The sequence below is a fragment of the Salvelinus sp. IW2-2015 genome, linkage group LG14 (assembly GCF_002910315.2).
Source record: "Salvelinus sp. IW2-2015 linkage group LG14, ASM291031v2, whole genome shotgun sequence".
NCBI lineage: Eukaryota > Metazoa > Chordata > Actinopteri > Salmoniformes > Salmonidae > Salvelinus > Salvelinus sp. IW2-2015.
This window is the reverse complement of record NC_036854.1, coordinates 20,775,444-20,788,238: the sequence shown is the minus strand read 5'-3', so window position 1 is coordinate 20,788,238 and position 12,795 is coordinate 20,775,444. Positions and strand designations below refer to the sequence as shown.

Genomic DNA, 12,795 nt, shown 5'->3' with positions numbered 1-12,795 from the left:
GACTGTAACCCTTAGTTACTGTAGCTACTCACATTGTTGACAGCTGAGTTGGTCTTCCGGGTCTTTCCGTGACCAAGATAATCCTGCAACAAGTCTCCAAGTTCCACCTCACTGTTGCTATGGGGATAACCATAGCCGCCATTCTGATGGTTGACGGGGTAGCCGTAACCGTTGGGGCCGTGATTAAAACCATCTACAGCACTGGGGTGGTCCTTGGTGGTGTTGATGTGGCTGCCATACGGGTCACAGAATCCGTTGTCATGATGCCCACGGCCGAAATCAATCATCCTATAATTTTCGCTGTTGTCCATGGTGACATAATTTCCACCTCTACGAGCYTGCACCTCGTTGTAAAGCTGAAATATGCACATAAACATTATGATGATTATCAAGACTCTACATTCACAACATGAACACAAGTTTTATACATACAACAATTCCTTACACTTACAACGTAGACATATTCCAAAACATAAATGTCAATACAAAAGCACTGTATAGCAATATGTACACAAAACCCTTCTGTAGTATGACAATGTCAACCGGCCTTGTTTACGCAATCCATCGCACCATGCCAAAACAGTTACACAACCAAACTATTTTTTATAATCTGCACATCTGCTACTTCAGCTGGAGTGAGTGTGTGCTTACTTTGCCATTCCAACCTTTAATGCGTTCATTAGTATCAACTTTCACAGTGTGTGTGTTCTGACTGTCTGTCAGCACATCACAGTTTAATTAGCTTGTTAACACGTGTCTGTGTCCTTAGTCCAGAAATGCATGGGGTCGCAGGAAGGGGTGTGCTGCCAACAGTTTATTATAGGACACACACACAACCAGTTAAACACTCTTCAGGAATGACCAAGAGTGTGAGACGAGAAAGACATTATCTCAAAGTGAAAATATTCACAAGTATGTTCACACTACTGATGTAGTGAACCCCATGTCAGGTAATGTTACTCTACCTAGGATCTTGTTTGACCATGTCAGAACTGGGCTTGAGCATGTTGGACAATGTTTAGACTATCCCATGTATTTGGATCATGTTTTACTTTAGTTTGGACCGTGTTGGACTGTATCTGACCGTGGTTGACCCCTCACCTCCTCTATCTTCCTCTGCATGTCCTGCAGCTGGTCCTCCCATTCCTGCATCTCTGAGTCGAAGCTGTCCAGAAGCTCCCCCCTCTCTGTTCCCCAGCCCCTTCCAGACCGCTTCAGACTGTGCTGTAGTTCGATGGCCTCCATTTTGGGCCACTTCCTGCAGCAGCTTCTTACTTCCTGTCAAACTTCTTCTGTTTCAACTGCCTAACTTCCTCTCTTTTTCTGTTTCAACTTCCTAGCGTCTTTCTGTCTTGATGGGGTCACCAACGTGTGGAAATGTTGGAGGAAAACTGCAAAGGGGGATAGAGCGAGAGAGATGATTATTGTGGACGATAAGACATAGAAGAACTAGAGGACATTGGCCATGTGGACATCAACCAATAAACAAAGGGTCTCAATATGCATTTAGCAGATTTCATGGAAAGATTCAAAGCAATTGGCACATTCCAATCTTTCACATCCTGTAGGCCAGATATTTTGATCAAGCCCTCTCATTCATTCGTGATAAATTATCATATCTAAATATGAAATGTCATAGACTACAAATCTTAAGATTAGATCCCTCTGGAGTCAGTTGTTAACCAAATGTGTCATTTATTTTTCAAGTGAAAATTAGGCAAGTCTGATGCCAAAAAATAAAGGAAATTCTTGTCTACTTCACCCATATTTTCTTCAATTTTAGCAAAAAAAGTAGTGTGTAGTTCCAGTAGTTAGCTACACCACTACCTGGCAAAAAAAGCTATCATCTACTGAAAACACTACCAAGATTTGAATTTAGTTCAACTACCACCAAGCTATTGCAAAATGTAGTTAAATTACTACATGTAGTTCACTACCCCAACTCTGCTTGTGACAACCTCACTGTTTGGCTCTTGGTCACTATCCCCTCTGCTCCAACCATTCTCTTAGTGTGGGTACCAATCTTTTTAGCTAACATTCCACTCCTTGCCACTCCTGTCATTTGGCAAATGATAGGACTTGCAAGGAGTGGAATGTTATAGCTGAGATAAGATAAGGTCAGTGCCGACTTGGCTGCATGGCCAACCCACCTCTAGAAAATTGACCATATGCCACACAATATTGGCATGGCTTTCACGGGTTTCCGTAGGCCTATCGCTGCAGTGATTTATTACAGTACATCCAGTACATTTACAAGGGAGATGGTTTGCTATCAACAAATGTTATAGATTAAGTGCGTTTACCCTCTTGACAGTACCGAACACCAACACCAATGTAAGAGTACGGATATATTTATAAACCTGTAACTATGCATTGTAAACTTGGAGGGAGGGAGGAAGAGAGAGAGAGAGAATAAATGTGCATGGCGTATGTTTTTATATTAATAGGTGTCTAATAAAGAAATACACACATGGCCAAATGCAACCTATTTGGAGGCGTAAAAAAAGGCACCATAAGGAAGGCACTGGTTGATCAAATGTGACCCAATACACAAAGCCCACAGTGGATCTGCAAGGTTCTATTTTACAGTGTTTTACCTGTCCAATGATTATGTTGATAGAAACCAAAGTTGTAGAGTTGGGCAATTAGCCTTATGGGTAAAACAATGCGTACAACAAAACTTAATGGAACGCTCTATATATATCCACAAAATAAAATATTAACTTTGAGTGTGCCCTTACCTGGCTGTGCAATAGCTTCCTTGACGATTTTATTGACAATCGCTGGATGTATATTGCAGTGGCAGATACTTATAATAAATAATAGCAGAAAATTAATCCAGATTTTAGTCTAGCCAAGGTCTTCACAGTGACCCTCTCTTTAGCTCGCAAGCTGTRTGTCTGTCTGCCCGGTGGCGGTTCTGCTCCCCTCTTCCACAGCTCTCCCTTTCGGTTGCCTCCACTCTATTACGTAAAGTCGCGCGGATTGGATTTAAAGAAGCCCTCTCTTGTCACTCCTAGGCAGCTGGGTTAAATCCGGAGCAGGTGCCTTTTTCCCGCCAGGGTAAACAACTTCTGTTCCAGAGGGGGACCCTGCCTTTATAGTGCGCCTGGTATTTACGCCGCGTCACTGGGGCCAGGATCAAGTATGATAATGTCAAATGTATTCTTGCACGACTGTCTTCACCACCATCCTGTCTATAATTACAAAGCAATGGAGAGGGAAAGTGTTTACATAGCTATTTTAGCTGCCGTTCTCTGAGCCAATTGGCATCCCTGTTGCTACTCCGCTTTGGGGCGCTTGGCAGATTTCGTCTTGTGACTCCAAGCTACTCGTAATTGTTTACAATTTATAATGCCAAAATGTAGACTACCGATATGTGACAACTGCGCTAATATTTTGATTTGAAAGGCTACGCCGCAAAACTGGATGTCTGGCGCGTTGGCAGGTACTTTGATCCTATTTCACCACTATTTTACAGTTTATTTGTTTTCATATTGTCAATTGCTGTTGGTGAAGGTTGCACAATATCACCGCCCGTGTCATTCGATCTCCGCTAGGTTCTGACCCAAATAGATTACTGACACTTGTCGACATAAACAAGAAGCATTGCAAAACGCATCTGATAGCTCAAAACCAAAATATATTTGGTGTGGATAGGAATGTGGCAATCCTCAGACTAAGGTAATATGAACCTTTTGTGTGACCGTGTTATTGACTCAAATCTATTGGTGCGATGTCCGGAAGACACTGGTCATACGTTCTTCCTCAGTATAGGAGCTAGCCTACTGTATGCCTACTCCTTCCTCATTAATTTACCAGAATGAGTATGGGGACAGGAAGRAGGAGAGAAAACACATTTGTTCTTACCTTTTTGAGGTAAAAGCAGCGTAATCGTTGATTAATGTAGACCTATAGGCTAAATCTGAAAAAGACTACAACACAGCACTGTCACAATCTGTTACAAAATAAGATGTTGTTAGGGGCAAACATCCTTCAGCTGCATTGTCACTATTATGTTTGTTTCAAATTCTTATCTACTAGGCTACCTGATGTGGTGGCCTACCTTCATAGCTAATGGGTTTGATTTTGGAATTGGGCAAAACAGGTGTCATTAGCTAACTCACCTTTACTTGGGGGTGATGAAGGAAGTGGTGGGTAGTGGGTAATGTAGTCTCCAGTGTTGAACATAAGCATACTGTATATCCAGTTATGTGACTGTGGCCTGTGCTTGAATAGGGAGGCTCCTGTGCATTGACCTTGACAACTAATGTAAAAATCAACAGAAACAAACAAAGGATGTGGCTATGCTATTGAGGCGGGATCACAGGACAAAGAAAAGGGTAAACAGAAAGACAAGTTTAAAGATGGTGGCATAGGAGAGGGAGGAGAATAAGACTAGTATGAGGATGAGTAAAATTATGGGCTGAAACATCTGGGCAGAGGAAGAACAGAACATGAGTGTCAACGGAGGAGAAACGAGAGGGAAAATAGGGTCAGAGAAAGAAGGAAAATAGATTCAGAAGAATATTCAATGGTCAGGGACGGAGGAGAAACGAGAGGGAAAATAGGGTCAGAGAAAGAAGGAAAATAGATTCAGAAGAATATTCAATGGTCAGGGACAAGTGAAGAGACTATGCTGATACAGCCAAACCATATCTGAAAGTGGCTTATGGCCAGGTCGTATGTCTCTTTAATTAAAACACACACACACACACACCACACACACACACACACACACACACACACACACACACACACACACACACACACACACACACACACACACACACACACACACACCATTCCACTCAAATAAGAGTGATAGTCTACTTAACCTAACAATAAGATTACAGTACGGCTGCTTAGACTTACAGAGAACCACTCTGCGCTAAAGCTGGACCTCATTCTACACCTCAAATACAGAGACCCAGCCTGTATCAATAAAAAATTGGTAGAAGCTAACATGTCTGGTCTTTGATGGCTTATGAACAGACACACACACACACACACACACACACACACACACACCACACACACACACACACACACACACACCACACACACCACACACACACACACACACCACACACACACAACACACACACTTACCGAAAGTGGTTTCCCTCCCTCCCTGTCCCCTCAGGTTTGGGCACCTCCAGTCTGTCTATGAAGCCCTGTAGCTCCTTCCTGAAGGCGTTCATCTGGGCATTGATCCTGTACAGCAGCTCATGCTCCCTGATCCTACCCCCCTCATCCTCCTCCTCACCCCCGCTGCCTCGCCCATACAGGTCACCATTGGAAACGTACACCCGCGCCTCTGCGATGATGGTTGCTGTGTCGGCAATTAACCGGTCGATGGTCCTGCCAAGACGCTCCGCCTCCACCCGGATGTCGATCATCTGCTGGCGATCCCGTGAGCTGCGGGGCAGGAAGCGGGCGGCGACCTCTGGGGGCGGTGTGTAGAGACCTCGGGTGGGTGTGAGGCAGCGGGTTTGGTTCCGCACCTCATCTGAGTCACTTTCCCCACCCACTGGGCCCTCGCGTTTGCGGTGCGGGGGCAGGACGCGGGAGGAGGAGGAGTCATCATCACTCTCGCGGTGCACGTTTGGGCCAGTCCCACCCGCGTCGCTTTCTGCATCGCTGTCCCGGGGGCTTGTGCACCCCCTCAGGGCCAGGTGGGAGGCCAGGTCGTAGCGCTGCATGTTGGAGAGCAGAACACGGTTCTCATACTGCAGCTGCATCACCTGGGGAGAGAGAAGAGGACAGGATGATAGGAGGCATGCTATGTTTATGACCATATATTTTTTGCTTAACATACTTTCGATGTATGTTATGTCACAGAAATAAAGGGGGAAAACCTTCCCACCTTCCCACTGAGATCATTAATCTGTAGCCTGGCCGTCTTCAGTTCTTCCTGCAGTGCATCTGCCTTCTCTGTGCTTACTCCTCCTCCTCCTCCTGCCACCCCTCCTCCATGCCTCGCTCCTCCCTCGTGTGTCCCAGCCTTAAACCTGAGCTTGTTGAGTTCTCCCATCACCCTCTTGTTGTGATCCTCAGCGTCTGCCAGGTTCCTCCTCAGTAATTCTGCCTCGTCCTCCACCAGCTGCAGCTGCTGCCTCAGCTCTGTCATGGCCTCCCCATGGCCCCGGCCCACCCGTACCCTGCCCCCAGCCCCGCCACCGGACCCCCCTTCTCCCTCCCCTTCTCCCCTGAGGTCGTCCAGCTCGGCCCTCAGTCCCCGGTTCTCCACCTGGAAACACATGACATGAAAAACGATTGATCAGTTTTGTTATGAATCACTAGCATCCTCTCTCTGAAAGCAGCTTCTGAACCGAACTAACAGAAATGCTTGGAACAGTTGTGTTCCCAAGTGCAAACTTATTTCCTGGTCTCTTTCATGACATACATCATACAACCTACATCAAACCCTCTGCAGCACATCCTGTCTCTCTCACCTCCAGCTCCACAATCTTTCTCCCTAGGATGTTAGCCTCCTCCTCCACCAGACGCAGACGCAGCTTCAGCTCGGACTCACGGGTGCTGGGGGGTCCCCCGGCCTCACCCTTGGGGTGGGGGCTGTCTAGGTCCCCGTAGAAGGAGCGGTACTTCTGTAGCTCCGCCTCCAGCCGGTCCTTTTCCTTGTCGATCTTAGCTGTCTTCTTCCTCATCAACACGGCCTCCTCCTTGATGAAGGCCAGCTGGCACTTGAGGTCCTCGTTGTGGTCCTGAGAGAGGGGGAAGTGGAAGGAAGATGAATTTCAGATGTACAGTACAGCAGACACAACTCTCGCTGGTGTTTGCAACAAAATCACTTTTTATTTATTTCTAGGATAAAACCATTTCATATTGAGCTCTCACCTCTGTTGGGGTCTGGGCAGACTTCTTGTCAGACCGTTGAACCTCCTTGCTTCCTCTTCTCTTCTGTGACTGTTAGGAATTGAATAACAGAATAACCCTATGTAATATGTATTATAGGAATATATGTGCTGTATAGATTATATAGCGTRCTGTGGGTGTGTGCTCTTACCTCCTTGACTTTGTCCAGCTCATTCTGAAGGGCCTGTTTAGTCACCTCCACCTCAATGAGTTTCTGCCTCAGTTTCTCATTCTCGTCCTCTGTCTTTGTGCGTTTCTCCTCCACATTCTCCAGCTCATGGTGGAGCCTCACAGACACATCCTTCGCTACCTGCATTAGACAGAATCAGGGACATTGATTAAAAGTTGATTGAATCAATTATCTAAGTGAGTGGACAGCGCATCAACTAACTAATTAAATAAATGAGTTTAAATATCAACCCTACGTACCCTTCCTCCCTCCCTACCTTCAGGTCCTGCTCCAGGCTCCTCAGTAGTTCCTCGTCGATCTCTCCTGTCTGGGCATAGCGCAGCTTCTTCCTCTCAGCCTTCCTCAGCCGGTACTGGAGGATCCGGCAGTTCTTATTGGCTCGCTCCAACTCACGCCTCATTTCCTGCAGCTGGCACGTGTCCTCCTCGTAGAAAGTGTCACGCATCTCGTCCATCTCCGTCCTCATCTCCTCAATCTCCGTCTGGGACATCAATAGGAGTGATCAGTCAGTCAGGCACTGGTAGCCTACAGGGTACGTGGGGCTCACGCTTTAGTGTTATTGGTGTTGAGTGTTTAGGTCCTCAGAACATGATGTAATTGGATAGGGACAAACTAATCTGAACTGATCAATAGGGTCATTATTACAGATGTAGGATCTTAATTTGATCATCTTGTTGCTGTAGAACTGTCCTGCTTTGCAGGAAATTCAAAAGTTGTCCTGTATTTGAGGTTTAAAAAGGCTTCTAAAGTTTGTAATTTCCACTTTGAAATTTCAGACTTGATTATGCCTTATGTAAAATGTATCAACCCCTACAAAAATGTCCATGAATTATAATCTACATAACAATTCACATTTCCTGTTGCTGCAGAATTATTTTCCTGCTGTAGCAAACTGGCTCTAATTAAGATCCTACATCTGTATGTCAATCAATGATTAGAAGTAGGCTAAACACAGGATGGTGCTTTTTATTGTTCTGAATAGGGAGGAAGGGTTTGGCTTGTGTAAGCTATAGGCCTACCCAAATCATATAGCTTTCGCAAGCATCAATAACAAACCAAGGGAAGTAGACACATTTCTACATCAGTTCTTTGTAATGTTATGGAAAGAATAATAACTGTTCAGTTAGACTACTTGTGGGCTAAAAAAGATGCTTGCTTCATTGTATCAACATACAGTTTTCCAGTATAGGCATAATGATAAACCTTGGGGAATATGCCTGGTAGTCAGCAATACTAACTCAGTTGCAGTGTTATCATCAAACACGAAATAAGTCTACCTTCTCACTTAGGCCTACTATGTATAATAGTTAATTAAGCATGCATTAAATGCATTATATGAGCTTAGGGCTATGTCAGTGCCAAACTTTGGGGAATAGGCCTGATTTCACAATCAATCTTATCAAACAAAAAGTGGTCCATACCAACAATGTGTTTGCATACATTGAACATAATGAATTGTATGTCAGTGATGCCAAACCTTGAGATCTTCATTCTCATCCACCAGTCTCTCCAGCTCGTCCTCCGGGCCCTCGTCTTGCTGTGTCACGGGCTCCGCCTCTATGGCCTCTGTAGCCGGTTCCGTCTCGGCCGAGGCCTCCGCGCCCGGAGCCCTTTCTGCCTTGGTGTGCATCTTACTGGCGCTTCTCTTCAGTTTCTTATGTAGGTGGAAGTGGATGAGTTCAGTCTGCAAGCAACCCCCGCTCCACAGACCAAGGCCCGGCACGCAGCCCACGTATTCCCCACTTCTATTCCTGCTGCAGCCTGCTGATGCTGTCACTGCCTCCCCTCCCCGCTTCTTCGCTTTCCCTTTCACCGAACCCGCGGTGCTCGAGCCGTCTGGCCGGTATGACCCAATATGTTGGGAAGACTCGCCTTTGAGGCAGGATAAACGTAACGTGGAACGACGGGTTTGAGAATCTATCGGCTGGTGAAATATCTCCTCCGTACCTTCCTCTCTGCTAGCGTCCGCCTTCTTTGCATTGCAATTGACAGCATCGGTTTCAGCACCATCCGAGTGAAAAGCTTCCACGTCGCATTTCTCGATCTCCTTCTCCCTCACGACAGCGGTCCTAAGCCCCTCGTTTACCACCTTATTCCTCGATCCTCCTTTGGGAACTATATTTTTGGATCTGCTGAAGGATTTATGGGTAGGTTTTGAGGCGCATTCCCGGATTTTGGTCGGCGAGGGAGCCCGATGCTGCCTCCTCGCTGTGCTATTGTCTGATGCTGCCACTGGAAAATCCGCAGCGCCGCTTGCGGCAGAGTTCATCGTGTCATCCATCAGTCCTGACGTTTCCACTCGCCCATCTCAAAGTATGATTTGATTATTTATGGAAATAATAAAACCTTAATATAAGTATTGATATAGCCTATTATCCTTTAGTCGAAATATGACGGTCAACCGGTTCCACAATTTATAGGCCTACTATAAATAGAAAGCCTGGGTGAAATGAACTAAATCTCGTAGCCTATGCTGCAAATGAGATATGACGTCTGCAGAGTGACATTGCAATAGTAGTTTTGACTTTTTTTTAAACAAGGTCAATAGAATCTAACTTATAGAGTGGATAAGGAGGCTATTATTCTGGATCTATAGCCTAGTGATACAATATATACAATTAAATGGGTTTATACTTCTATAGTGAGTTTTGTAAAGTGCTGTAACTTTTGTTCAATAAAAAATCAACATTCGTTAATAAATTAGGCTACAAACACACAAATATTTCCATGCATTTTCTGTAAAATATACTACCAAAACGTGTTCTTTTATTTAGGCTTCTTACCGCAAGAGACAGTGCAGTTTCAGCCCAGCGCTAGTGGGCTGGAGAGATGCTGACACAAGGTACCACCAGGCACTGCAGGGGCACGACTAGCCACACAGTATTCATGACGTGTGATTTTAACGTCAAACCAGGAAACAAACAATTGAATATCTTTCTCCAGGCCCCTTGTAAAGGACCCATTGTAGCCTTTAGTTACTGTCTTAAAATATATATATTTAACTAGGCAAGTCAGTTAAGTTAAGAACAAATTCTTATTTACAATGACGGCCTACCCTGGCCAAACCCGGATGACGCTGGGCCAATTGTGCGCTCTTGTATGGTACTCCCAATCACTACCGGATGAGATGCAGCCTGGATTCAAACCAGGGATTGCAGTGACTCCTCTTGAGATGCAGTGCCTTAGACAACTGCGACACTCCGGAGCACCACTACACTACATCCACACAACTTGAAAAACATCCACACAATGATTAGGCTATAGTTATTGTTTTGTTTTCAAATTAATTATTTGTCCAATGGCTACAATCTTCTGACCTGGGAACAGCTGGTGAATAAACTCTCTGACCAATCAAATACAAAGATTGAGAAAAGGAAACCAGTAGGCCTATTACTACTAGTAGTTCAAGAACTCAGGAACCCATATTGTGCATGCAATGATTTGTAGTGGCCATGCGAGGGTGGTCTCCACTCATTTATCAGCACCATCATAAAGGGCTCATCTGTGCTGTGTAGACAAGGTGCCACCAACTGACTGTAGACAGACAGACAGACAGACAGACAGACAGACAGACAGACAGACAGACAGGCAGGCAATCCATATTACAACCTATGTGTTGTGATAATTGCATTGTTTGCTCAATAAACTCTTAGTTCATATGCCTTGCCACCGCTATATATAGGCCTAAGCAGAGTGCGGTGGGTGGGGTCTCTTGGGCGCACGCTCATGCACAATTTTTTGGGGTGCCTAATAATAAAGATGTAATTTAACATTAAAAATCAATTAGGCTACCTTTTAATGTGGCATGAACACAACCAGTAAGAATGTTTTCATCTGATTGTCAAACAAATCACTTTAAAAAGTATGTTACCTGTGGATGTTCTCCACTCCAAAATCCGGAATCTCGGAGATCTCGGGAAATGCACTGTAAGTGTAGGCCTACGTAAAATGTTCTAATGTTTCGCCGTGAAAACAGTGCTCATGGGCACACAAATCCAAAATAATGGAAACATATGCCATTGCAAATTCGATTGCTTTTAACCGAAAAAGTCAACTATAGGTCTACTGTCATTAACGTACAGCCTACTTGTTGGATGGATTGGATGCACATTGGTGTCTAGCTGTAGGCTAGTTGTATAGTGATATTGTCGACCATCATCAGTTGATCCAGAAAAGAAAACTAATACTCCGGACGGCAYGGAGAACACCAATACCCAGCTTACATGAAAAAAACTATGAGCGCTCTGAACAGCTGACTGACAAAAGCAAACAATGATAAATCACAGATAGCCTAAATCTAATGCATTGGAATAAAGGCACAGCAATTTTTTAAAATCAAGGACTCATGGGAAACAAATGGTAGAAATTAGGAAGTACAAATGGAAATATATGCGTTTAAAGGAGCTCAGCTGAGGTCGAAATTCAGCACTACTGAGTGAACAGCGCAGCTGTATAGCCAGCTATAGAATTCTACAGTAGGCCTACCATTCGTTGACAGGGAGACGGTTTGTGCAGCAAAGTAGAAATAAATGGTTTAAACCATGACAGAGATGTGGGGGTGTCTGTTTATTTTGAAAGCTTTTATTTTCATATTTACCTCTGTAAAACATTTTTACCCATGCATTTTAAACAAATGGGAGAATGGTTAAATTAGCATTATTTATGTTGAACTTTTGTTGCATCTAGGGGAGCTAATTTCTAATTCAGRGGAGCTGAGCCCCCCACTGGCTCCCCCATCATTCGCTCCCTGGGCCTAAAGCAGACAATACGAATGCACAGTGGCAGAATAAATTCAACCACACCTTTGTTTCATCGCAAAACCGGAGTCCACAAAGCAAACTGAATGTCATAAACAGTTACATGACCTACAGCATGGTCAACCAAATGAATGTTTCCTACATGTGTGTTTGTGTGTGTGTGCATGTGTGCATTGTGCAAGTAGAAATAAACATGTTGAGTCACCCTACTTGTAGAGAAATGCCAATGCCATCCTCCTCTCTTTCATGTTGATGAAACGTCTATGACTCTGTCATACAGTACACGCTTTTATTTTTTGTTGTCCTAGGCTACCWGGCWAAAATGCTTGCTCGCTAGCCTAACTTTCTTTCATGGGAAAAAATTAGCCGTATAGTTAACATTAGCCTACTGCATCTAGCTACATATTGAACTTCCATCCTCTCAAGCCGGGGGCACAATGTATGGATTTATGGTTTGATTAGAATCGCCGTTATAATCATTGGCCAGTACAGAGAATTAAGTAAAACCACGTCCAAATTCCTATATCCATCCATGGCTAATTTAGGAAAGGGCCAATTTTAGCCAGCTAGCCACCAGAGGACAACAAGATGCAATAATAAAAATGTTCTGTCAATAACGTTTTGCTTTTGATGTGATGTGAATGGTGTGAAGCCAAATCCATACTGGCTTCCATTGACACGTTTTAAATATTCTTCAAGCTCTGTCAAGTTGGTTTTTGATCATTGCTAGACAGCCACTTTCAAGTCTTGCCATAGATTTTCAAGCCGATTTAAGTCAAAAATGGAACTAGGTCACTCAGGAATATTCAATGTCATCTTGGTAAGCAATTTCAGTGTATATTGTGGCCTTGTGTTTCAGGTTATTGTCCTGCTGAAAGGTGAATTTGTATCCCAGTGTCTGTTGGAAAGCAAACTGATCCAGGTTTTCCACTAGGATTTTGTCTTAGCTTTATGCCATTTATTTTTATC

The 12,795-nt window shown here is 44.3% G+C and overlaps 1 pseudogene; it reads right to left on the bottom strand.

Annotated features, from left to right (window-relative positions):
* Positions 1-1,250: 1,250 nt before the first annotated feature.
* LOC111973109 (microtubule cross-linking factor 3-like) lies at positions 1,251-9,421 on the bottom strand (annotated as a pseudogene).
* Positions 9,422-12,795: the final 3,374 nt, after the last annotated feature.